Source organism: Lemur catta, chromosome 4 (genome assembly GCF_020740605.2).
Source record: "Lemur catta isolate mLemCat1 chromosome 4, mLemCat1.pri, whole genome shotgun sequence".
Lineage (NCBI taxonomy): Eukaryota > Metazoa > Chordata > Mammalia > Primates > Lemuridae > Lemur > Lemur catta.
Genome location: NC_059131.1, coordinates 63,024,479 through 63,049,291, shown reverse-complemented (window position 1 = coordinate 63,049,291; position 24,813 = coordinate 63,024,479). Strand labels below are relative to the sequence as shown.

Below are 24,813 nucleotides of genomic sequence, written 5' to 3'. Positions count from 1 at the left end.
ATTCTTACTGCTCCACCGACAGGCAGTTCCTTGTCACTCCCCCTCTCCTTGGGTCCCTATGCCTGAGACACAAACATATTGAAATTAGGCCAGCGAATAACCCTACAATGGCCTCTAAGTGTTTCAGTGGAAGAAGAGTAGCACATCTCTCAATTTAAATTAAAAGCTAGAAAGGATTAGGGTTAGTGAGGAAGGCATGCCAAAATCTGAGATTAGGCTGAAGGCTAGGCCTCTTATGCCAAATAATTAGCCAAGCTATGAATGTAAAGGAAAAGTTCTTGAAGGAAATTAAAAGTGCTACTCCAGTGAGCACACAAATGATAAGAAAGAAAAACAGTCTTATTGCTGACATGGAGAAAGTTTTAATGGTCTGGATAGAAGATCAAACCAGCCACAATAATCCCTTAAACCAAAGCCTCATCCATAGCAAGACCATAGTCTCTTTAATTCTGCAAAAGTTGAGACAGGTAAGGAAGCTGAAAGAAAAATGTCTGATGCTAGGAGGGACTGGTTCACAAGGTTTAAGGAATAAAGTTGTCTCCATAACATAAAAGTGCAAATTGAAGGAGCAAGTCCTGGTGTAAAAGCTGCAGCAAGTTATCCAGAAGATCTAGCTAAAATTATTGGTGAAGGTGGCTACACTAAACAACAGATTTTCAATGTATACAAAATAGCCTTCTGTTGCAAGAAAATACTTTCTAGGACTTTCATAGCTAGAGAGTAAAAGGCAATGCTTAGCTTTAAATTTTAAAGGACAGGCTGACTCTCTTGTTAGGGGCTAATATTCTTGGTAACTTTAGTTGAAGTCATTTGAAATATTATAAGGCTCTTCAGAATTATGCTAAATCTACTATGTCTGTGCTCTATAAATGAAACAACGAAGTTTTGATGACAGCATATATTTTCACAACATGATGTACTGAATATTTTAAGCACACTGTTGAGACCTACTGCTCAGGAAAAAAGAAAGATTCCTTTTAAAATATTTCTGTTCATTGACAAGGCACCCACCTGGTCAGCCAAGAATTCTGATGGAGATGTACAAGGAGATTCATGTTGTTTTCATGCCTGCTGACACAACATCCATTCTTCAGCCCATGAATCAACTGTAATTTTGATTCTCAAGTCTTGTTATTTAAGAAATACATTCTGTAAGGCTGTAGTTGCCATAGGTAGTGATTGCTCTGATGGATCTGGGAAAAGTAAATTGAAAATCTTCTGAAAAGGATTCACTGTTCTAGATGCATTAAGAATATTCCAGATTCATGGAAGAAGGAAAACATATCAACATTCAAAACGAGTTCAGAACAAGTCGATTCCAGCCCCTATGGATGACTTTAAGAGGTTGAAAGCTTCAATGAAGGAAGGAACTGCAAAGGCAGAATAAATAGCAAGACAACTGGAGTGAGAAGTGGAGCCTGGAGATGTAAATGAATTGCTGCAACCTCATGATAAGACTTTCGCAGATAAGGAGTTGCTTACTATGGATGAACAAGGAAAGTATTTTGTTTGTTTGTTTGTTTTGTTTTGTTTTGAGATGGAATCTACTTTTGGTGAAGATGCCATAAACATTGTTGAAATGACAACAAAGGATTGAGCATATTGTAGAAACTGAGTTGATAAAGCAGTGGCAGGGTTTTAGAGGATTGACTTCAATTTTAAAGGAAGTTGAATTGTGGGTAAAATGTCAGCAAACAGCATGTCATGCTACAGAGAAATCTTTCATGAAAGAAAGAGTTAAATGACGAGTCATTTATTGCTGTCTTATTTCAAGAAATTGTCACAGACACCCCACCCTTCAGTAACCTCCACCCTGATTAGTCAACAGCTATCAACATTGAGGCAAGACCCTCCACCAGCAAAGGGATTAGGACTAGCCAAAGACTCAGATGATCATTATCATTTTTTAGCAATAAAATATTTTTAAATTAACATATATATATATTTTGACATTTTTAGACATAATGCTATTGCACACTTGATAGACTATAGTTTATAGTGTAATGATAACTTGTATTCACTGAGAATCCAAAAATATTGTGTGGCCCATTTTATTACAGTATTCACTTTATTGCCCCAAGGTCTGGAGGCAACTTGCAGTGTTTCTGAGGTATACATGTATATATGCACTACAAGAGGGTTAGTTTTATGAATAATGAAACCTTTGCATAGGCCGTAATGCTTTTGAAGGACTTCTACATACATTATCTTGTTTGATCTTCATATATCTTCTCTTTCAGTCTCCTAGCATCCTCCCCCAGGTGCCCTGATGTCCCTGTATTTTGGCATGTGCTCCAGTGTCACTGCCACCCCCTCCTATCCATAGGCTCCACATTTTCAGAGCCACCTTAGCCTCTTCCTGCAGCCCAAATTCTTTCATGCGTGATTATTTGTGTTACAACAGAGTTCCTGAACTGGTAGCATTGTTGCAAGTCATCTAAAAATCTCATTACATAGATGACATTGAAGCCCATAAAACTTACTGTCCTACTTAGGAATCTAAAAGTGTCCTGATTACATGTCCATCTACCTGGTGATATCATCTTTATTATCATTACTGTTCTATTATCTTCATGACATTTATGTAATTCTTATCTTTGTCAATGTACACATTTATATTAAATTTTTTATTATTATTTTCTCTTGCTCACACATAAGCTCTGTGAGAATAATAATTATGTCTATTTTAATACTGGAATCTAGTACATTGCCATTGCCTGGTATATAAGTGCAACTCAGTAATTATTTGTTGAGTAGTTGAAAGATAGATAGGTGAATGTTGCTTGGTATGTTCATGTCATATCAAATATACTAGGCTTCTAGTTCTCAGAACATTCCTATTTTGTCCCTCTTTCTTCTGTCCATATGCATTGCTCATTTGAAGGTGAAAATGAGTATCACCTCCATTTAGTGGATGAAGAAAGTGAGGGCTAGAGCATTTACTCAATTAAGTATTGCATAGCCAGTACTAGACATGTTATTTCTTATGTTATTCCACTTGACTTTCTAAGACCATGGAGAATTAACATATGGATTTCTTCCCAAACAAAATGGAAGAACCTTCATATATTATTTTAAACTAGGTTATTGCAGGATATTGTGAAATCAGGCAAACACATTTGCAATGGGGCAGAGAGAGTCATGTATATAAATAGTACCGAATTGTGTGCTATATACACATATCAAATATTAATACATTGTCAACTTTCTTAAAACTAACATCTAATATCTGCAAGCCTCAACTATATTACATAAACTCAATAAATGGTTTGTAAATATGTACTTAAAGAAATGTAAAGCAAAACAAAACAAAAGCAAAACAAACAGAATTCTCTAAAATACTTGCAAAGTATGCCGTGTTTATTTGCTTTATATATATATAGACATGGTATATGTCTATTTATTTCAGCATGAGGGTGATTCTCAGTCTTCAGCTGGCCACTGGAGCAAAGACTTGAAGTATAGTCTGTCACTAAGTGGCCAGTTCCATGTTACCTGACAGGGAATTTTAACCACATTTGTCGTTGGAGCTACATAGTACATAAACTGAACATACCCAAGCTAGTATGTAACTATTCTTTATTTCTAGAGCTAAGACTATGCCTATCCTTTTGTTCAGTAGACCCTTACATATGTAATAAAAATATGACACAAATTTTAACATGAACACTGATCAAACTCAGTAAGGGATTCTGACAACAGGTTCACATTAGGTGCAGTAATAACACCTCATAAATGTGTTGCTGAGTGCAGTATTACAGTGATCTGTAACAAAACTTGTAGACAGAGTTTAACATAATTGAAATGTCTTTAACGGATAGGTGAAATAGCATACGTTCTGAAAATGGGGTATATTTTACTAATAGGAAAAAATGCAATTACATCAGCTAATTGGCTGATCACCCTATCTCCCATCATTCTGCCCATTTTATTTATTCCAGGTAACCACTATAATAGGAATATATTCTTTCCCAAACTGTATAGTCTTCCCTGGACCAGAAAAGAAGGATATGTATCTACTTATCTACCTCTCCCCCTACAACATCAACTATTAAATTTTTCAAGGCTCATTTTTATTTTCTTTTCTCCTGATGATATGCATACATTCTAGAGGCAAATGTAGAAGCCTATTTTCACTTCCTTTTTCAGAGCCTCTGGGATCTCCAATTGATTTTGATGAATTAAGTAATATCCTTTTCATGGCTGATTTGGTAAATGTTATGCAGAACCATTGGGATAAAATAACAAATTCTACAGGACAGTAAGAAAAGATCACTGATTCTGTTTGCCAAGGACATCTTTTTATGCTGAGCCAAGAAATTATATTAATAGGAAAACTCGTCCTATCTTCAGGAACCCTACAAACTGTATAGGGTATTGGTGATAGTTCAAACATTATTTAGTTTGAACACATCAACATGTATGTATGTAATATCAACATATGGAATATGTTGATATTATTATGTTACATCACAAGGAATTTGGCCAAATTTCTCTCTCTCTCTCTCCAGTTCATTTTTTTTTTTGGTTAAGTGTTCATTTATTGATTTTTACATTCACCAAGTATTAAATTCATATTTTTGCAAAACACTAAAAGCAATGATAGGAGCCATAATACATTGATAGATAATGCATGGCATCAGCCTTGGAAAAGTGCATGTTGTTAAGTTTAAACATCAAAAAATGAATTTATAGACCCTTTTTTTCTTGTAGCCAATGTATGTGTCCCTATGGCTATCACATGACTTTTGAATGACTGCCACATTTACAATCCACTTTTGTAGGAATTAAAAGATGACTCTCTTTTTTCTATTTGGGCTAGGGGCAGAGCATGGCTTGAAAGAGGCTCTGTTGGTTCCCCAGAAGCTGACAATGTGGCTATTTTCCAGGGACAATTCATATTGCATAGTGACTGTCCAACCCATCAGAAGCTATCTCAGGAGATGTATAGATGAGGGACATGTGGAGCCTGGTATTTAGCAGTGTCAGCAAAAGCAGAGGCAGAAATCAGCTGGGGGAAATCTGAAGTAGGAGCAATAAATCCTGGTGCTGCAATGATATCAAGTCCCCAGGTCCCCAGACCTGCACAACATCCTGAGCCATATTCCACGTCTACAAGGTTTTGGAGGCTATTAAGTTACTTTTTGATCACTCACTTGTATTCTTAAAATAAATTCTCATTAACTGAAATGAATTAATACTAACAAAAATCCTCCCACCAAAATGTTTAATCATGGTTCATGTAATAAGATTTCTATGTTCTAAAATTTTACAATTATTTTAAATTCTTGCCTTTATAAAATATCAAAAGTAACAAAAGTATAGTAAATATTTGTAAAATATAAAAGGTAACATTTCAATAAAATACATTTATAGAACACATAGTTTTTTGTTTGTTTGTTTTATTTTTTTATTTCAGATCATCATGGGGGTACAAAAGCTCAGGTTATATACATTGTCCATGTCCTGCCCATCCTCCTGAGTCAGAGCCTCAAGCGTGTCCATTCTCCAGAGATTGAATGTGTGTTTCCTTCTAGAATACAATTCACATCCTCTCTCATTCAGAAGCATCTGTAGCCCTGAAGTATGTGGTTATCATTCTCTTGTCTTTTTTTGTTTTAAATATAAATATTTACACTTTTATCCCTAAACTATGTATTATATTTTGGACAATTTAAGAAGTTGTATAAATGTAATCATATTCTATTTTTCTAGGATTTAATATTTTCCCCATGAAATATTATATTCCTGAGATTCATTAATACTATTGCATGCAGCTTTATTTAAAATTTCATTGCCGTATGGGATTTCATTTTTATAAATATGATGTACCTACTATATAAATTATATTATACAACTTATATTACAAAACTCAATTTATCCTTTGCTGCTTCCTTAATAATTGTTCCAAACTGGAAATGAACAATAAAAATGATTTTGGGGTGGCCATGTCATTGTGCTAATTCACATCGAGTTTACTGCCCCTAAAGGGTACATGAAGAGCCCTAAGATATTTCTGCTCCACTCTTTACAGTAATTGGCTTCAATAGAGCAAGGGATTTATGTTTGCTAAATTACATATTTTCAGAACTACTTCTTGTCCCAGCCCATCAGGGACTTTTGGGATGCTTATTCTGTCATCTAGAATATTTGTCTGTACTTTTGAGTAGCACATTTCATATGCAGCCATCTAAATCACTGATGTGGACAGGAAAGGGTAGAGGTGTCAGCCCTGAGACAAATGTTCAGAAACATCACTCAAATTGACAGTACTCTGTTAACCAGGATCATTTGAAAGGTTATTGGACTGTATTCTATTTCACCCAAACACTCCTCTATCCAGTCCTTGTTATAGACTAGGCTATCACAAGGGACTATGACAACTGCCACACTGGAATTCAGCTCTGCCTATTGAATCCTTGTCATAAACCGTCTGTTAAGTCTGTCAGAAAAGGAATTGAGTTTGGCTAAAAATGACTTGTTCTGTGCGAATCCTGCTGGATTTAATGGCAATTGTGTCATTTCTAATGTATAGTATTCATTACATACAGATGTCATGGGTCACATGGACACTTATTTGAGGACTCAGAAGTCCCTTCTTTTAGTAACTTTGAAGCATATTAAGCAGAATGATGACTATTCTGCCCAATTACAAGACTTCATCCAAGCTCATGTGAACTTCAATCCACTTGCCTATATATTAGTAATTTCTCATTATTCACAAAATGAGTATTAAAGTGGGAAATGGCTGTACAGATCATGTAATTCAGTTTTTTTCCAACTATGTTGCTCATATATCTGAGTCTCTGGGGCTACTAGAATGTGCCCTGGGTGCTGACCTACAAGTTTCAAATATACTCACCTACACTTAGAACAAGATATCTCAGACTTTGTTTTACAGTATGGATTTACACTGACATTTATTTTAAGCCTTTGCTACAAAAATATTTCTAAAATTCATCAATTGGTCTCTTGCCTTTTTTTCCCAACCCATTCTTTTTCCCAACCCATTTTTAATATGAAGTCATCTTTCTATCCATGGTGTCACTATACTTGTTTCTTAACTAGATAGATTGCTAGTGCTTGGTCGGGGGAGTGCTTGTTACCACCTGAATTTCTTAGTTTGTCTCTGCATCTTAGTGAATGTAGTAGAGGCGAATGTAATAGAGGTCGGGTTCAGAATGATAGAGTAAAAAAACAGAGAAAATGTGTGTGCACCTGTGTATGTAAAGTACAAGAGTTCAACTACACTGAAATTGTACATAGCATAAATAAAGTTAAACAATGGATTGCTATTTATACCACACAAAAGTTACAAAGAGTTCAAAAATGTCTTAAAGATTAAGGAAGCCAGGATCCTCTAGGAGGTAAATCCTCAGATTTCATCTTTATTTCTAGCTGGTTTCTTGTTATTCTGATATTTTTTCTCTTGAATTTTTCTCCTTGTCTTTTAAAATTGCTGCCATTGAGTTTTCACTCAAATTACTGGCTATAAAGGGACCCTACCTGTCATTAACATAGAATGTCTTTTCATTCGGAAGGACATGCACTGGTAATCACTGCAAAGAAACAAATAAGGTTTAAGGTACTCCAGATACTATTGCTGTATAACAAAAGACACCAAATTTAGAAGTGTAAAATAATCATTTTTTTATACTCACATCACAACTAATGGACACAGCAAGCATTGTAGAGGGGAAAGGCATGCCTCTAATACTCGCTTGGATGAGGCAAAGTCATAAAATGTAACCAAAATGTTTGTAACCTCATAATATCCTTAAATAAAGGTAAAAAAAAAAATCTTTGGGTCAGGAATTCAGTAAAAGAACAGTGTAGATGGCTTGCTTCTTCCCCACACTTTCTGGGATCTTATCTGGAAAAACTGAATGGCTGGTGATAACTCAGTCTTCACTGGAATCATGTGGGATGTCTTCACTCACATGCCTAACAGTTGGTGCTTGAAATCAGCTGAAGCCTCAGTTGAATTATTACCTGGAAACTTTGCATGTGATCCCTCCATGTGGTTTCTCCCCATGGGCTAGTTTAGGCTTCTTTATAGTATAGAAACTGGTTTTCCAGAACAAGAATCCCCAAAGCAATAGATAAAAATATATGGCATATTTATAATCTAACCTCAAAATTCATGCAGCCGTGTAGCCTCACTACTTCTGTATTGTATAGGTGTGAAAATCAAAAATGTTCGCCGAGAATGTTTTTCCCATCTTGGGAAAATTAATTTACCATAGTCCACCACTGAGTACAATAATTTGCATGTCTTCCACATGCATATTATATTTCTCTTTCCACCAGGATCTTCATGTCCCATAGCAATATGGTGTCAGCTACCAGTTTAGGATGTAGATATCTAAATCATGTTCAGAGACAGGTGAGGATCTCTGTTCTTTTCCTCTCAATCTAAAGAGCTAATGAGACAAATGCAAAATATGGTAGCAGAAAGGAGTATGGTAACTGCTGTAGACATTCTCATTAAAAAAAATAGAAAACAGGAGGAACAGAATAATTTCTGTTTCATAACAATTCTGAAATCCAGATGGCTCCTGCTGTTGATTGACATGATTAAAGTTCAACCCTGGTCCCAGGAAGTTGTTTCCCATGATGACAGGCTCCACCCTCTGGGTTTTTAGTTTTATAATCTAAGATGATCTTCCTTTTCCATAAGAAGTAACCCATATTTTTAACTGAGTAGTATTAAGGTATCTTTGCATTTTGTACCATTTCTTTCTCAAGTCCATTTGGTATAATTTTTATAAGATACATTGTGGTTTTCCTGTATAACAATTTATAATCCACTCCATTACACAAAGCCACACCCACAGATCTCTTCAAGATAACCCCTTCTCTGCTCGGGGCTCTGTGTGAGACTTCACGTAATAACATCATCAAGAGTCTTAGAAATCCCATTATTCTATCAAGAAATTATGTAAGGCATGCCCTTAATATTCTTACAAGGCATTTGTCTGTTTGAACAATGCTCTGAGGCAATACCGTAGATCGTTCCGAGGCCTTAAAACATAAAATCTTATAGTTCTATCATGGGTGTGCTATTTGGCTTGCGAGTCTTTCTTAATCCAAGAATAATTTCTATCAGGAGAGGCTAAGACTGAGAAAGAATCTTCTTCAAAGCCCAGTGGTCTTGCCCAGATATTTAGCTGAGTGTCCTTTAAGTTGTTCTATTTTCTTCTTTTATTTTAGGCAACAAAAAGAAGCCAGATGGTACTTTCAATAGTCTGACTTAAATTTTTTAGCTTGATCATCCTGTCTGAGGGATTTATTTTGCATTTTACACATTACTGCAGGAAAGAGTGTTGCCAAACATTTTATGACTACATAACAAGGGTCTCTTTTCCTCAAGCTACAAAAAAATATTTTCCTCACTTTTCTTTAAGTTTCACTGGCACTCTCCCAAGGACCCTCAGGTTTTCACTTACAGTGTTCTCAAAACCTTTCCAGCTTTCTCTCATCTTGTCCCAAAGCTAATGTCACATCTTGTTTTTGTTTTTTATTTATTTATTTATTTATTTTTCTTTTTGGTAATAATCCTCTTCTTCCAGGTACTGAAATCTCTTGGTTATGTGCTAATGTGTAACAAAGAACTTCAAAACTAGGTGTCTTAAAATAATAAAGACAATTGTTTTATTCACACATCTTCAATTTGACCAAGGCTTTACAGAACTGAATTTTTGCTATCAACAGGGGCCTGGAGGATCCACTGTCAAGACGAATGTCTCACGTGATGGGCATGTTAATGCTGGCTGTCAGGTATGTGTTCACCAAGGCTGTGGGCCAGGGCATTGGTCCTTTCCATAGAGTGCTTGAGCTTTCTTATCCATAGTAGCTGGATTCTAAGAGTGAACATCTCCAAAGAACAGAGAAGAAACGCAGAGCACGCATATGCCTTAATTTCAGAAGTCACAAAGCATCACATACACCATTGAAAAGTAAAAGTATTACAACTACAACTAAAATTCACTACAAAGAGTAAGGTGAATATGTTTATTCATGTATATACAGGCAGTCCCTGGGTTACAGGCAAGCTATGTTCCTGAGAATGTCTTTAGATCAGCTTTGTATGTAACTCAGATCCCTGATGAACAGTGCATTTATAGTAATAATAATAGCAACAACTATACTATAATGGCTTATATGTGGTAATAATAATATAGTGTAATACTGTAATAATAATGCCTCTGTACTGTAATAATAAGTTATAGACACTATTGTGCTCTTTCTTTTAATTCAAACAAATGGAATACATACAAATTCATACAAAAATTTAGATAGGAGATAGGAAAAACTTCAAAAAAGAATATTAAAGGTTAACACTCACCTAATGTCACATCAATGTCTTGCTTACTGGAAAGGGCATTTTGGGAGCAAGAAAGTAGGCCAACAATCAGAAGATGGTGATGGAGATGGTGCTGGAGAGGATGGAGTAGTTGCTGGAGAACCAGGATTTGATTCTGGTGCTGGAGGAGGGGAGCTTACCACTAAAATTAGTGGAAAAGGTATCTAGGGTTGTTTGCACAGCCTTTTTCTTTTTTTCATCATAAATGACCTCATAGTAGCTGATGTTTTCACTAACTGCATGGTAAACCTTTGCAAATCATTCAATGTTAGGATCTTGTTCCTCAAGCTTAGCAAATCTTGCTTGAAAGAGATGAGAGGCTTCACCTGATTCTTTTGTCATAAACTTTCTTGGTTCTGGATCTTCTGATTCTTTGTGTTCTTGTGTTTCTACCAGCTGTTTCTCTACCTATGAGACTAGCTGCTAGCGTAAAGATGCTGAGCTAACGAATCAGTTACGCCATATCAATTTGTTTACATGTGCAGAAGAAACTAGTTCTCAAACTATTAATTTAATTGTTTAATTATAAATAATCCTTATGGGGAGCTTTGGGAGCCCATTCATAAGTACAGAATGCTGTAAATTGGGTTGTCCGTAACCTGGGAACTACCTGTATATACGTATCTGTGTATGTTCAATTTTAAGAGTTTACCTACAAGCATGACATCAGTTTATTGAAAGAAAAGGAATTAAAAGAAACACATAAAATAAAACAAAATACACAAATAAACAAAAATTATTCACCATATCTGTTAATACTAAAGACTTCACACAATACACAGCTATCACATCTAGGAATAATTTTTTTTTAGGATTTAGTAAGACTATGAATTTCACATTCAATTTAATGGCTTTAAAATATTCTGTTATTATAAATATGCCATTTGTAAAAGAATTTAGGACTTATTCAAGAACCTGGAGCTTTAACTGGGTTTTAGGCCAGCCTTCCCCTTCTATATATTCAAGGCTTTTAGTTCATGTGTGCTTCTAGGAAGAATGACCTAATTTCCCTCTCTAATTTAGTAATTATGTCTAAAAATACATTGAAATGTTAGAGCAGCCTCTTGGGTAAAGGCTATATTAAGAACTCTAGAGTCTTCCTTGTGAAGTTCAACTGTATTATTATGTTTAAAAGAGTAAAGTGATCCTGGCAAAGGCCTTTTGGTAGAAATAACAACAGGAGCTTCTTCCAAGAGAAAGAACTTAACATATGAGTTGTTTAGAGTTACCTTAACTCTTGGGGAAAATACTGCAATTGTGAAAGCAGAAAGAACTGAACTGCTAAGATTTATAACAATTCAATCCAAGGAAATTTTGTTGCAAGATATCTAAAATTGAAGGTGACAATGAAAGAAATAAAATTCTCTGTACTATTTCAGGGAAGACTGGGCTTAGGAGAATCAGCAGAGACCTGGAAACGTGGCCATGGATGTTGCGATTAGGAGATCAGAAACAGTGAGAGACAGTGGTTGAGTTAAACTATAAGTGGTGACTCTGAACTCCAAAATTTAGCAGTAGGGCTGAGGGACAGGCAGATGAGAGTTTGGTCAAGACTTATTGCAGGGGTAATATAGGTGAAATGGCAGGGTACAGACCTCCTACATTATTCTCCTCCAAGAAAGCAATGAGAAAAAATGACAAGAATTATCAGAAGGAAATCCTTCTGAACTTGTGAAACTAAACAAAGGCCTACAGCAATCCAAGAATGATGTTCTCAAAGAAAACAACTGAATCTCAGTAAGAACAGTGAGCTTCTGGAGTTTTTACTTTCCCTAGTTTCATACTCCACTTTTTTGCTTTGTGGTGGCATTAAAAATAACAGCTGTCTCAACAGTGAAACCATGTAGCATCTCAGTCACTAGAAGGAGCAGAATATAGCAAGCAGGACAGGTCTAGAGCACTTTCAAAGTCTGTTACCCAAGGAACTCATTATTCGATATGGAGGACAGCACTTGCAAGTCTGTCTGTGTTTGGTTTGATTTAGAGGTCTTCCCTTTTTCACAGGGGCTACTGAAAATAATTAAAGGCAAGTAATTTAGTGACTGCCTCATGTGTTGGATAACAGTTGGGGAAAACAAGAGACTAAAAAGATGAAAGGAAAAGCTGATTAATGAGAACTTCATAGGGGTTTTGAAAAGCTCCAGTAATTTCTTGGATCTAAAAGGCCATAGGCACACCCAGGGCAGTGTGGATATCCAGGCATTTGTGCATACTCAGAAACAGTGTAAGAACACCCTAAGCATTCACCTGCAGTTGAACTAGAGGCTCTATAAAAACAGCAAGTGAAGGCCATGGCAGAGTTAACTGAGTAACTGAGGCTTGAGGGTTTGTTTGTAATTCCTTGTTTTGTCTATCAGATTTAAAAGATAACTGTATAAATGTATAAAGCAATAAATCTAAATATAAGCTAAAGGGAACATAATGTATAAACATCAATTTACCAAATTTCAAGCTATACTACAAGGGCTATAGTAACTGAAACAGCATGGTACTGGCACAAGAACAGAGATCACAGACCAATGGAACAGGACTGAGAACCCAGACATAAAACTATCCTCATATAGCCATCTGATCTTTGACAAAGCAGACAAAAACATTCACTGGGGAAAAGAATCCCTATTCAATAAATGGTGCTGGGAAAATTGGATAGCCATAGGTAGAAGACTGAAGCAGGATCCATACCTCTCAACACCCACAGAAATCAACTCATGATGGATAACAGACTTATACCTAAGGCACTAAATCATAGAAATTCTAGAAGAAAATGTTGGAAAAACTCTCATAGACATAGAGCAAGCAAAGAATTTATGGAATTTATGAAGAAGATCCCCAAAACAATCATAACATCAACAAAAATAAATAAATAGGACCTGATCAAATTAAAAAACTTCTGCCCAGCCAAGGAAACTATCATTAGAGCAAATAGACAAACTACAGAATGGGAGAAAATATTTGCATGCTATACATCCAATAAAGGGCTGATAACTAGAATCTATATAAAACTTAGGCAAATCAGCAAGAAAAAAATCAAACAACTCCATTAAAAAGTGGGACATGAACAGAAACTTTTCAAAATAATACAAACTGATGGCCAATAAACACATGGAATAATGCTCAACATCTCTAATCATAAGAGAAATGCAAATCAAAGCCACAATGAGATATCACTTAACTCCAGTGGGAATGGCTTTTATCAAGAAGTCCCAAAACAACAAATGTTGGCATGAGTGGAGAGAGATAGGAACATGCATACACTGCTGGTGGGGCTGCAAACTAATAAAACCTCTATGGAAAGTAGTATGGAGATACCTCAAAGAACTAAAAGTAGAACTACCATTTGATACAGCAATCCCACTACTGGGTATCTACCCAAAGGAAAAAAAGACATTCTATAAAAAAAGACATCTGTACTAGAATGTTTGTAACAGCCCAATTCACAATTGCAGAAATGTGGAAATGACTCAAATGCCCATCAATACATAGTGGATTAATAAAATGTAGTATATGTATACCATGGAGTATTATTCAGCCATAAAAAGGATGAACTAATGCCTCTTGTATTATCCTGAATGGAGCTGGAGCCCATTCCTCTAAGCGAAGTATCACAAGAATGGAAAAACAAGCACTACAAGTACTCACCATAGAACCCTGAAAAAAGCTAAAAGCAGAAACAGAGATTATGTGAATAGCATTCAAGTTAAAACTGCTATTACAAATCTTTAAAATACACTCAAGGAAATAAAGAAAAGCATAAACATAATGAATAAATTAAATAACCATGAATTAGAAACCAAATGGAACTCCTAAGAAGGAAAAATATCTACAAAGAAATTGGAATGGGATGAACAACAGGTAATATACTATGAAAGAAATAATTGATGAACTTGAAGATATAAAAATATGCATATCCACAAATAAGAATACAGGAAAAATAGTAAGAAAAAAATTAACAGAGCCTCAGTGAAAAGTGGGAAAATATCAAGTGATTTAACCAATATATAAGAGGAGTTCCAAACAGAGAGTAGAAAGAGAGAAGCAACAGAAACACATACTTACATTTAAAATGGGTGAATTTTATTTTTGTAAATTATACCTCTTCAAAATTAATTTTAAGGATGTTGTTATTGTCCATTTGACCTCTGTCATTTAGAGCTGTTGAAAAGTTAATTCTTTACTCTTTGTTGGAAATATATCCTTCACTCTTGAACAACTGCTGAAATGAGTGAAAATTATTTCACTATACACATCATACCTTCTGTAGTTAGTGAAGCAGTGAATACCACAGTGGCAAGATTACTTAGAATAGATTAAAATTTCCTTTTGCAGATTTTAGAAGGTTCAAAAATTAACAACCCTAACTTCATACCCCCAAAAATACCTCACTATTTTCACCTTACCCCCAATCTCTACATATGATGTTACTAATGATATTCTGTTAGATTGTCTTACACTTGTTTCTTGATTGATTGACTGACTTTCCCCCCCCTTCTCTTATGTGGTGAATCACTGGCTGGAAACTTCTTTTCTCAAACTGGCTTTGCCTGAAATATATCTAGCATTAAGACATTAAGATTTCTAGCTATGGAAGTCACTTACCTTGGTTTCAAAGTTGCTATAGGATTTACCTCTTTACTGATGGAAATTAGAAAAACTCCAAGGAAGCAAATATGAGGGTGCAAAACATCATATTAAAGAACAAGCTTTGAGAATTTTAAAGATAAATTGAGATAATGAACACAACACTATTTCTCTTACTTCACTATGTGTGAGACTCCAGGAGTATGCATTTTAAAAAAATCTCACATTCAGATATTTTGTAATGAGGAATAAACCTTTGGCAATAATGCACTAGACATGTTTCAATTTTTTTTTTTTTTTTTTTTTTTTTTTTTGAGACAGAGTCTTACTCTGTTGCCTGGGCTAGGGTGCCATGGCATTAGCCTAGCTCACAGCAACCTCAAACGCCTGGGCTCAAGTAATCCTTCTGCCTCAGCCTCCCAAGTAGCTGAGACTACAGGCATGCACCACCATGCCCAGCTAATTTTTTCTATATATTTTTAGTTGTCCAGATAATTTCTTTCTATTTTTTTAGTAGAGACAAGGTCTCACTCTTGCTTAGGCTGGTCTTGAACTCCTGAGCTCAAGCTATCTGCCTGCCTCAGCCTCCCAGAGTGCTAGGATTATAGGCATGAGCCACCACACCTGGCCCAATTGTTATAATAGAGTGAAATTTGTCAAATTCTGCATTGACTTGAATACACAGTTCTATCACAACATTAAAATTAGCTCTCCATATCTGTCTGTATGGACAAAACTTCTGCTGATCCAAAACTTTAAAATATATAGATCCTTCAGACTGTGTACCAATATGCAATCTGATGTAAATTATTTAAATAACTTATTTCTGGATTTTTAGTACTTATAATTTTTCATGATTATTGCCACAAAGATGGTTTTTAAAGAGAGTTGGTAAAACTTTAGTGCTATAGATATTTAAGTGGAAGACACAAATATACTGCTATAGTTGGTAAGTGAAGCTCCACTTAAAAGAGAAGTTGAACTAGAATTTCTTTTTTAATAATTTCTATTAAGAGGACACCAACATTATCTTCTATCCTATATTTTCTTCATTGGCAAGGGTTAAGAGGCTTTTATTTTTGTTTTATTTATTTTCAAAACACCACCTTTGGAACTATGTTCAATTTGAAGGAAAGGTGGAGAAAATAAATTGTTTCTAGCCAAGTTTTTGCTGAAAATGTATATATTTGTTACAAAATGTAATTGTACAGCTAGATGTTTGCATGCAACAGTTTCTTAGGAGGGCATGTAATACATCTACTGCTTGGCTTCGTATAATTTTATAACATAAGAAGACTTAAAATTCAATGAGAGAAAAGGGAAAAAACAATTTATTTAGAAAATAATAATTTTGCAATAACAAATGAACCTATTTATAAAGAGTTTGCAATAGTAATTTGAAAAGCGGTTAACAAGTACACCCCAACTGAGAAGCACATATGACATCAGGGACAAAAAAGAGAAAATAATGTTTAATTCACTAACAAAGAAAAAACACATGCTTGAAAACATGAAGAAACTTCAAACTCTAAGATGCCAGCCAAAAATTTTCTCTAGGCTTAGAAATAATTGCAAAGCATAAGAAATCTCCTTTTATTATTTAATAAACTATCACAGTTTGAATCTAGGATATTTTTCACATCCTTAAATAATCATGAGTCTCCTTTCAAGGTAAGTAAAGCACAAAGAGGACCATGTAGCCCTTTAAAGACAGTCATGTACACCAGAGCCAGAATTAGTATTAGCAGACACATGTGTGGTATTCAGAAATTTAAAGCTAACTTAGGTCATATGTATCATGTCATATGTAACAGGCTAGAGTTGATGACTTTTCTGTCTTTTCTTATCTCTTTATAACTTAACCTAACAGTTGCCCATATTTCTGGGATAGAGACAGCTTTGGGAAAATAATGATGGATGGCAGAGTTTGTTTCTGGTGCCTATGTATTAATTATATTGCCACGCCTAGTCTCCTCCCAGGCATCTGTTTTGTAAACTCCAATTTCATGAGGCTTGATCCGTGGTATCTGTTAACTCTAAAAACAAGTTTTTCACATTAGAGCATTACGTACTTATTTAATATTAGACTTAGAGAAGCCAAAACTTTTAGATCAGACCTTATGGTCAGAGACCTGATTCTCTGCCAACGATGATGGCAATGACCCCAGAGACCAATTTCAGCCACCCTGGCTGTGTGGCAGTGGTGATAGAGGTGTGAAAAACACAGTGGTGGGAGCCATAGGATCACAGGGAGCCTGATCCTAGGAAATCATCAAGGTCTAGCTTGTTACTGTCTTTCTTTACCAGCTGATTTGACTTCAAACTATGAGGCCAATGGGCCCAGGAGCCCTAAAATTTTTAATGACCTATTTCTTAGACTAGATGTTGTATATACCCAAGCCTACCACTTTGTTAAGCTTCTGGCAGGCAGAAATATGCTTTAACAGTAGTTACCATGAGCTTTATATATAATGTGTGGTATGTATATATTTTAAATATAATACCCTGGATCTTTCCTAGGTGACAAATTCACAAGGATATTAATGATCATCATGTGTGTATTATCTCACTAAGAACTATATAAACTAAAATAAAGGATTCTGGGAGAAATTGTTATTTATCTGCTTGAGCAATTATATTATCTCCATTCATCATATCAGTGAACTAAAGCTCAAAGAGATTAGATATGTTTTCCAAAGTCACACTGCTAAGATACGGTGGAATACTACAAAAAGGAGTAAGATATCTTTCTGGGAGCAAGATATATTCAGATGACCCTGTTAAAAAAGTTTTAAAAAATCAAGTTCTGAAAACACATGAAAAAAGTTTCCAGGTATAATATGCGCATTACATTTGAATTTCTGAAAAACAAAATAATTGTTTAGTGTAAATTTGTATGCAATACAAATGTTGTATGCAATACACTTATCCTAAAAAATTTTCTTTATCTGAATTTCAAACTTAACTTGGAGTCCTGTGTTTTTATTTACTAATTTTGGCAATCCTCCCTATGACCCATTTAAATCAATTGATACCATGAAAAGCTCTAGCAGAATTTTGACAACAAATCAGACCATATTGACATGCAACATCTACTTGCTAAGGACTGTGCTACCACAAAGGATTTATGACAAATTCCTCTATTCTCAAAGATTTTACAATTAAATCATGCAGAGAAAAATAATCCATAGAAAGTAACACTGAATAATAAAATAAAATGAGAGAGTAAATACTAGATTGGGAGTTAAGAAGAGCAGAAAATAAAAACAAAGTTGACTAGCAAAGGAAGATATAATCAAAGGAGAGGAGAGGATGAATAGTTGGAAAGTGAGACTGTCTGGGAAAAGCATTGTTCTAAATTGCATCTGACTCTACCATGTCTGAGACACAGGAGAGTTCAGTGCCTTTCAATACCTGTTGTTGAATATGTTCAACTGGAAGCCTAAAGCTCTATTGCAAGCAGAGAGAGAAACAAATGTGTAATCATCAAAAGAAAAATAGAGAACAGGTATAAGAGGAGACAATGATGTGAAGGTAAGGAAAGAACTTTGAAAGGAGTAGAGCAGTTGTTCTCAAAGTGAGGATCCCAGATAGCAGCATCAGCACCACCTAAAGTTTTGGCAGAAATGCAGATTCTCTGGCTTCACCTGAAAAATGCTCAACGAGAATCTCTGCAACCAGAAGTCCGGCAACCACTCTTTTAAAGAGCCCTCCAGCGATTCTGATACTTGGTAATATATAAAAACCACCGAAATAGAGTTTGTAAAGTCATATTCCAGAACAGCATGGTTAGAATGTGTCTGCACTACAGAGAGTTAAGCTCCCATATACAAAGCCGACAAATAAAAAGACAATATCCCAGCACCTAATTGTCCCAAGCCTCTGATTTCTCCTTGAAACCATTCAAAATCCCTGCTTGGTTGCAGAACCAGGATGATTAGGAGGTCAAAATTCTTGAGTAGACTGTAATACGAAGGAAACGGTTCCTTCCTAGAGGCATTATCTTTCACTTTCCAGTATTCAAAGCAATCACTTTATTCTTACACTTGATCTACTATTATTAAAATAGTATGGATTTTCTGGTAAATTTCAGTCTATTTAGCTAAAATATAATGCAAAAGAGCTATAGAAAGTTTCTGAGTGATTGTTATAAGAATTTCAAATAGAATTTAAGAAGAAAATAGCTCAAGGGGATATTTGACTGTTAATGTAAAGTTCTAGGGCGGCTAGTTGTGAATCATAACAATAGCTAATACTTACTGAGTGATGGCTGTGAGTCAGGTTCTCTTTGGAGGCCCATATGTGCATAGTCTCACTTAATCTTCAAAAAACCCTATAGGATATTATTATCCTTATTTTTGTATGAGAAAACTGAGGTACCCATAGATTTCATAGTTTGCTCACAGTCATAAAACTACTGAGAGAGCTGTGTTTACAACTGAGCCAATCCGTCGGCAGAGCCCAAGATCTTAACCATGACAGTGGACCACTTGCCATATTTGGGCAAGAGCTCACTATTAAGAGGTGAAAACTTCTATGAGATCATTTGCTAAATATAAAATAGGCTATCAAAAGAAATTTCCTTCTTAAAGGTAAAACACCATTGTAATATAATGCAGGCAATGAAATATCAATTTTAATTTGAGAAAACTTTGTAAATTTCTATCAAAATTAGTATAAAAAGATGACCATTTTTTACAGTAAGAAAAAAAGAAAAGAATAACATGGTATAATTATAACTATCCTTTTAAAAAACTTTGGAGCATTCTATAAAAATCAATTTTTAAAGTATCAAAATATTATAAATTGTAATCATTTATGACAACAGCCTTTCAAAATCAGATTACAGACACACACATATATATACATGTGTACAAATATATTTTTCTATCCTAGAATATGTTAATATTAAACATGAATTAGGCTGTTTTAGTTGTACAGAGTTGGTATTATAAATATTTGTTCTGATGCTATAAGGTATTATAGGATTTAGGAAATATATTTTAAAGGCATATTTGTCCACTGATAAGCAGTACCTATTTCATAGTTAGTTCTTCATATTTATTGGGCATAAGACTGGAGAAATAACTTGGGGTCATATCAAAGAGTACTGTTAAATTAAAGTCTTTGAATTTTACTTGGCATGTAATGAGATATAAAATTTATTTTTTAAATCAGGAATTGTATAATCAGAGATGATTTTCAGGAAGAAAAATGTATAGGAAGAATGAGGACAAAAAATAGGCACAGAAATGAATTGTGAGGTTATTGAAATTGTCCTGGTGAGAGACAAAGGAGGTTTAAATGAGGGTGTTTCAAATGGAGTTTAAAGGAGGAGTCAGAAACAAGGGGTATTTCAGTCTCACAATCAGTATCAGGTGAGAATGAGAGCGAGGGAGAAGTCAGGGATGATTGTAAGACTTTAAGCCATTGCGTGATCGATGGAAAGTGACACTGTTAATAAGAAACTCTAAAATAAGAATCTCTCCAGCACACCTCCACTACGGCAGCCACTACTAAGACAACTGGTTTTGCTTCTGAAAATGACAAGATGCCATGTGGTTTCTATGAAATCCTTCCCAGCTCTAAAAGTTGATAATATTATAAAAATAAATTTGAAATTAAAAGTAACAAAGACATCTCACTGGGAATATAATGAATGTATTGAGATAGGTTTCAGTAATAGTTTTGAAAACTCCCCAAAGTTAAATTCTAACATTTTTAACATAGCATTTATGAACACAAGCACAAACATACATACACACTTATCCTAAATATGAGATAATTGAATCAAATCTTATTCTATGTTTCTTTCAGCAATTTGATGACCTCTAATTTAATGGTAACACCTGCATTGCTTCTATTTTACCCAACATGAGTAACTTTGTAAGATCTAAATTTAAAATTTGGATTATAATCTCCAGAGTCTCAGTTGACAGCCATCCTGAAGAACTGAGGAAAACTCCTTGCCTCATGGAAATAAAAAGATTTTCTTCTAATTTCCCTAAGAATGGTGTAAAATGAACTATTTCCTTTGTGTATATATTGGGCAATGTGGTTTTTGAAATCAGTGACTCAAATCATGAATATAGTTCAGAGAATATAATCTGGTTGAAAGTCAAGATGTACCAAAGTATTGTTCCTTCCTGACCATTCAACTTTCCACTGCTTGACTTTCTAAACTCACTTCAAAATTTTCTTAATATTGAAAATGATAACTTTGGAGCATGGTCACATTTTCTTCAATGGTATAAAAAGAAATCCCAACTTCTGAGGCCAAGATTTGCAGAGGGACATTACTTATCACTGTATTTCTGTTATATTTATTTTCTCCTTCTTCAAAAACTCTAAATACTTTTGCTAGAGCAATTTTTCTTTTAGTAAAGCACTCTGTGTACAAAAAATTGTCATTGTTTTTCCATTTCCATACAGACCATTGTCAGACTCTTAGCTGGCCTTCACTGTCCTCTGGTATCTGATCCTACTCAAATTATGAAATTTTTTCTGATTTTGATTTTAAGCCATTCTCCAGCATAACCTCTTTCCACCAACACAGGCCATTCTCTACTGCCTACACAGCTTCCCGTTTGTTCCTCCTCCTGTCTAGAATGACTCTTCCTCCATCCTCCTACTAAATCCTACAAGTTTTTAGAAGTGCTTCTCTAGGTTCCCTTCTTCTGAGACTCCTCTGGGCTATGCTGATCTCCATCTTCTCTGGACTCCGCTGAGCATCTGGTAAGTGTAAACATAGCCTTGCATAATGCCACCATTTGTTTTACCATTTCAGTTCTATCACTCCAATTAGATTTTTTTTCTCTATAGCAATAGTTGAAATATCATCTTTATTTAACAACTTTAGTCAGTACTCAGCCAAGTGATGAGAACATATTGTGATCTATGCATTACAGGTTTCCTTAAAAATTCCCACCTTGGTTATAGTAATTGAGTATAGTACCACCTACCCAAAATATGTGTGTGTTTGTTTAATGGATTGATTTAAATGATGGTCATTTTGTTCATTTTCCACCAACACTGTAAATATTGTAATAAATAGAGTTAAATATAAAGATACAAAATAAACCACCAGAAAATCTCAGTAGTATACACCAATAGGCATTTATTTCTGTATCATATATGTCTTTACATCATTTTGGGTTCAGCTGACCTAGGCTGGGACTAAACTGGGTTTGACTCCAAGCTCTGAGTCTGATCTAGTTTTGCTTCAAATGTCACTCACCATCCTTGGGTTATGAACAATACAAGGTTTTTCTCATGACAAAAGACAGGAGGGAAGAGCACAAAGTCAAGCATGCACACACATTTCAACTGTCTACCCATATCTTGTACATTAACATGATGTTGGTCAAAAGAAGTGATATTGCAAAGCTCCAAGTCAAGGGGTAGGGAAGCTCATGATAAAGATATGAGGATGAGTGTGTACATAAATCCTAGAGAACTGGAAAATTGGGGAAAATAATTTACTCTATTACAAGAAGGTAGATATACAAAATTGATTCCTGTTCATTCCTGCTGTCTTGCAGTTTATAGTTACTTTAGGGAAACTAGTCAGTTAAAATGTGATTAAAACACAGTAATATAAATGAAACATGTAAGATCTTTTTCATACTAGCCTAAGGTAGTATATGAAAACCCACTATTTACCAGTAAGGTATAGAATAGGTATTATCTGATATCAGTGCTTTGTGGTTAATTAAACTCAGGCTAGACACTCATGGGAAGTAGAGAGGTGGTAAGCAGCCATAATCAGGAAGAAGGGTATTGAAAGAGTAGAAGAACATATCTAAGACATTATTTTTAAAATTTTTACCATGTTGGTATGAGTCACTGAAACAGAAAAATGGGAAGGTGCCCTGAATCTTAGCTGGACGTGTAGTAGTAGCCTCCATCACAAACAGTCGGCTAGACACTAAACTGGAAGTGAACTACTTGATGTTAGAAAATCTTTAATTTGCATTTTCTCCCCCTCATAACTCCATACATAGCGGTCAGAGGACCTTAAATTGATACATGGTGATCATACACACACACATACATACACACACACATACACACACAGAGAACCCATAGATAGTAGGTGATATGTTCAATTCTAGAATAGAAGTCATCAGTAACATAAAATGAAGACATCATACTGAGTAAAATTTTCAGAGTTAAAAAGTATTTATAAATTGCAAAATTTTCTTCCATTCCTCTTTAAATAATTATCTTTGTGTGTCTTTTCATTCCTTAATAAAATATTCAGCAGTTGGTTCTGAGAGTTCTCTGGAGAAGTCCAGGAAAAATGTAGTACTGAGTAGAAAGCTAAGCTCAACTGAGCTCCTTGTGTCAGGAAGAGAGGCCTTCTCAATCACTTCTTTGCTCAAAGTGAGAATGAGGGAACATCAAAGATGAAAAGATTAATCATGAAGAACATGGATCAAGAAATAAGTCACTTGTTTGATAGTACTCCATGCTTTAGTTCACAAATAATGAGCCTTTCTGACCCACTAATTACCCAATTCATTCACCAGGATAGTAATATAAGTTTGAAGTCCCAGTGTAAGACATATTCTCTGTGATAAATATAATGGTGGGCTTCCATAAAGGGACTCAGAATAAAGTTCTCAATAATCATAGCAAAATGCTGCCAAGGATTAAAGTAAAGAATGACAATGATTTTACCACCTGGAGTTGGAAAAGAGTAATCCCATTTTGATATTCCATGATAAAAGATTCAAGATACAATATAACTTCTACTCCTTCAGTCCATCCCAACTCCAGCACCAGATTCTCTACCCCTTCACAGCCACATATCCCAAATTTCCTTTCAAAATAAATTTGGGAAAAAAATGTATATGAAGTACATTTATGCCTGAGAACATGGCTATTTAAGACAAAGCCTTAACTACAAGAATATGGAGTGGATTGACAGGGGTTGGGAATTAGAATCACATATACACGTGGAAAAGAAACCAGTGCTGAGAGCTAGACAGGCTGAAGGTGTGGGAAAAATAACAGCACAGTGTGCCTGATGGAAATCAAAAGCATTTAGTCACAGATAAGAGATCCATTTAGAAGGGGACCTATTCAGATCCAAGAATCCTGAACACCCAAGATGGAGGCAAGCAGTTGCTATTGTGGAATTTGTGAGCAGGTCATGAGAGAAGTGCCATGAGAGGATGAATACTATAGAGAAATTTGGATGCTAATATAGTTTATAAAGACATAACCTCAAGCCCTGGAGGAAAAAAGTAGCAGTTACGAGTCTTAGACCATGAGATGAAGCTAAAATTCCAGAAACAAAGCAAGACTTGGTTAGCAGGACTTGGACATTTGCAAGTCAATGCTATGTGATGAATAGAAAGTGACAATGTTGAAATCCTTAGAATTAAGTGGCCTTAAAAATTGGGTAGAGGCTAACTTTGTAGATAAAATTCTAGAAACATAAACTGTGGGTAAAGAAAATAAACAAGATTGCAGGTGTACACCCATCCCCTCCCCCCATCCCTCACCTCAGTCCAAAACCCAATTGGTGTTATTCCCAGATGCGCACTTAGGTGATGATCAGGGAAACCAATTTGCTGGTGAGTACATGTGGTGCTTATTTTTCCATTCTTGGGATACTTCACTTAATAGAATGGGTTCCAACTCTCTCCAGGAGAACAAAAGGGATTCCATATCACTGTTATTTCTTATAGCTGAGTAATACTCCATGGTATACATATACCACATATGATGAGTGCGTTGCACACTGTCTGAGGAATGGACACGCTTGAAGCTCTGACTCGGGGGGATGGGTGGGACATGGGCAATATATATATAACCTGAACTTTTGTACCCCCATAATAAGCCGAAATAAAAAACAAACA

The 24,813-nt window shown here is 35.2% G+C and overlaps 1 long non-coding RNA gene across 1 annotated transcript in view; it reads right to left on the bottom strand.

The window, feature by feature from the left end:
- LOC123636459 overlaps positions 1-19,337 on the bottom strand; it is a 332,338-nt gene extending 313,001 nt beyond the window's left edge. Inside the window, exon 1 of the long non-coding RNA XR_006734545.1 lies at positions 19,205-19,337. This is a non-coding gene — a long non-coding RNA (uncharacterized LOC123636459). The remainder of the gene's footprint in view (positions 1-19,204) is intronic.
- Positions 19,338-24,813: the final 5,476 nt, after the last annotated feature.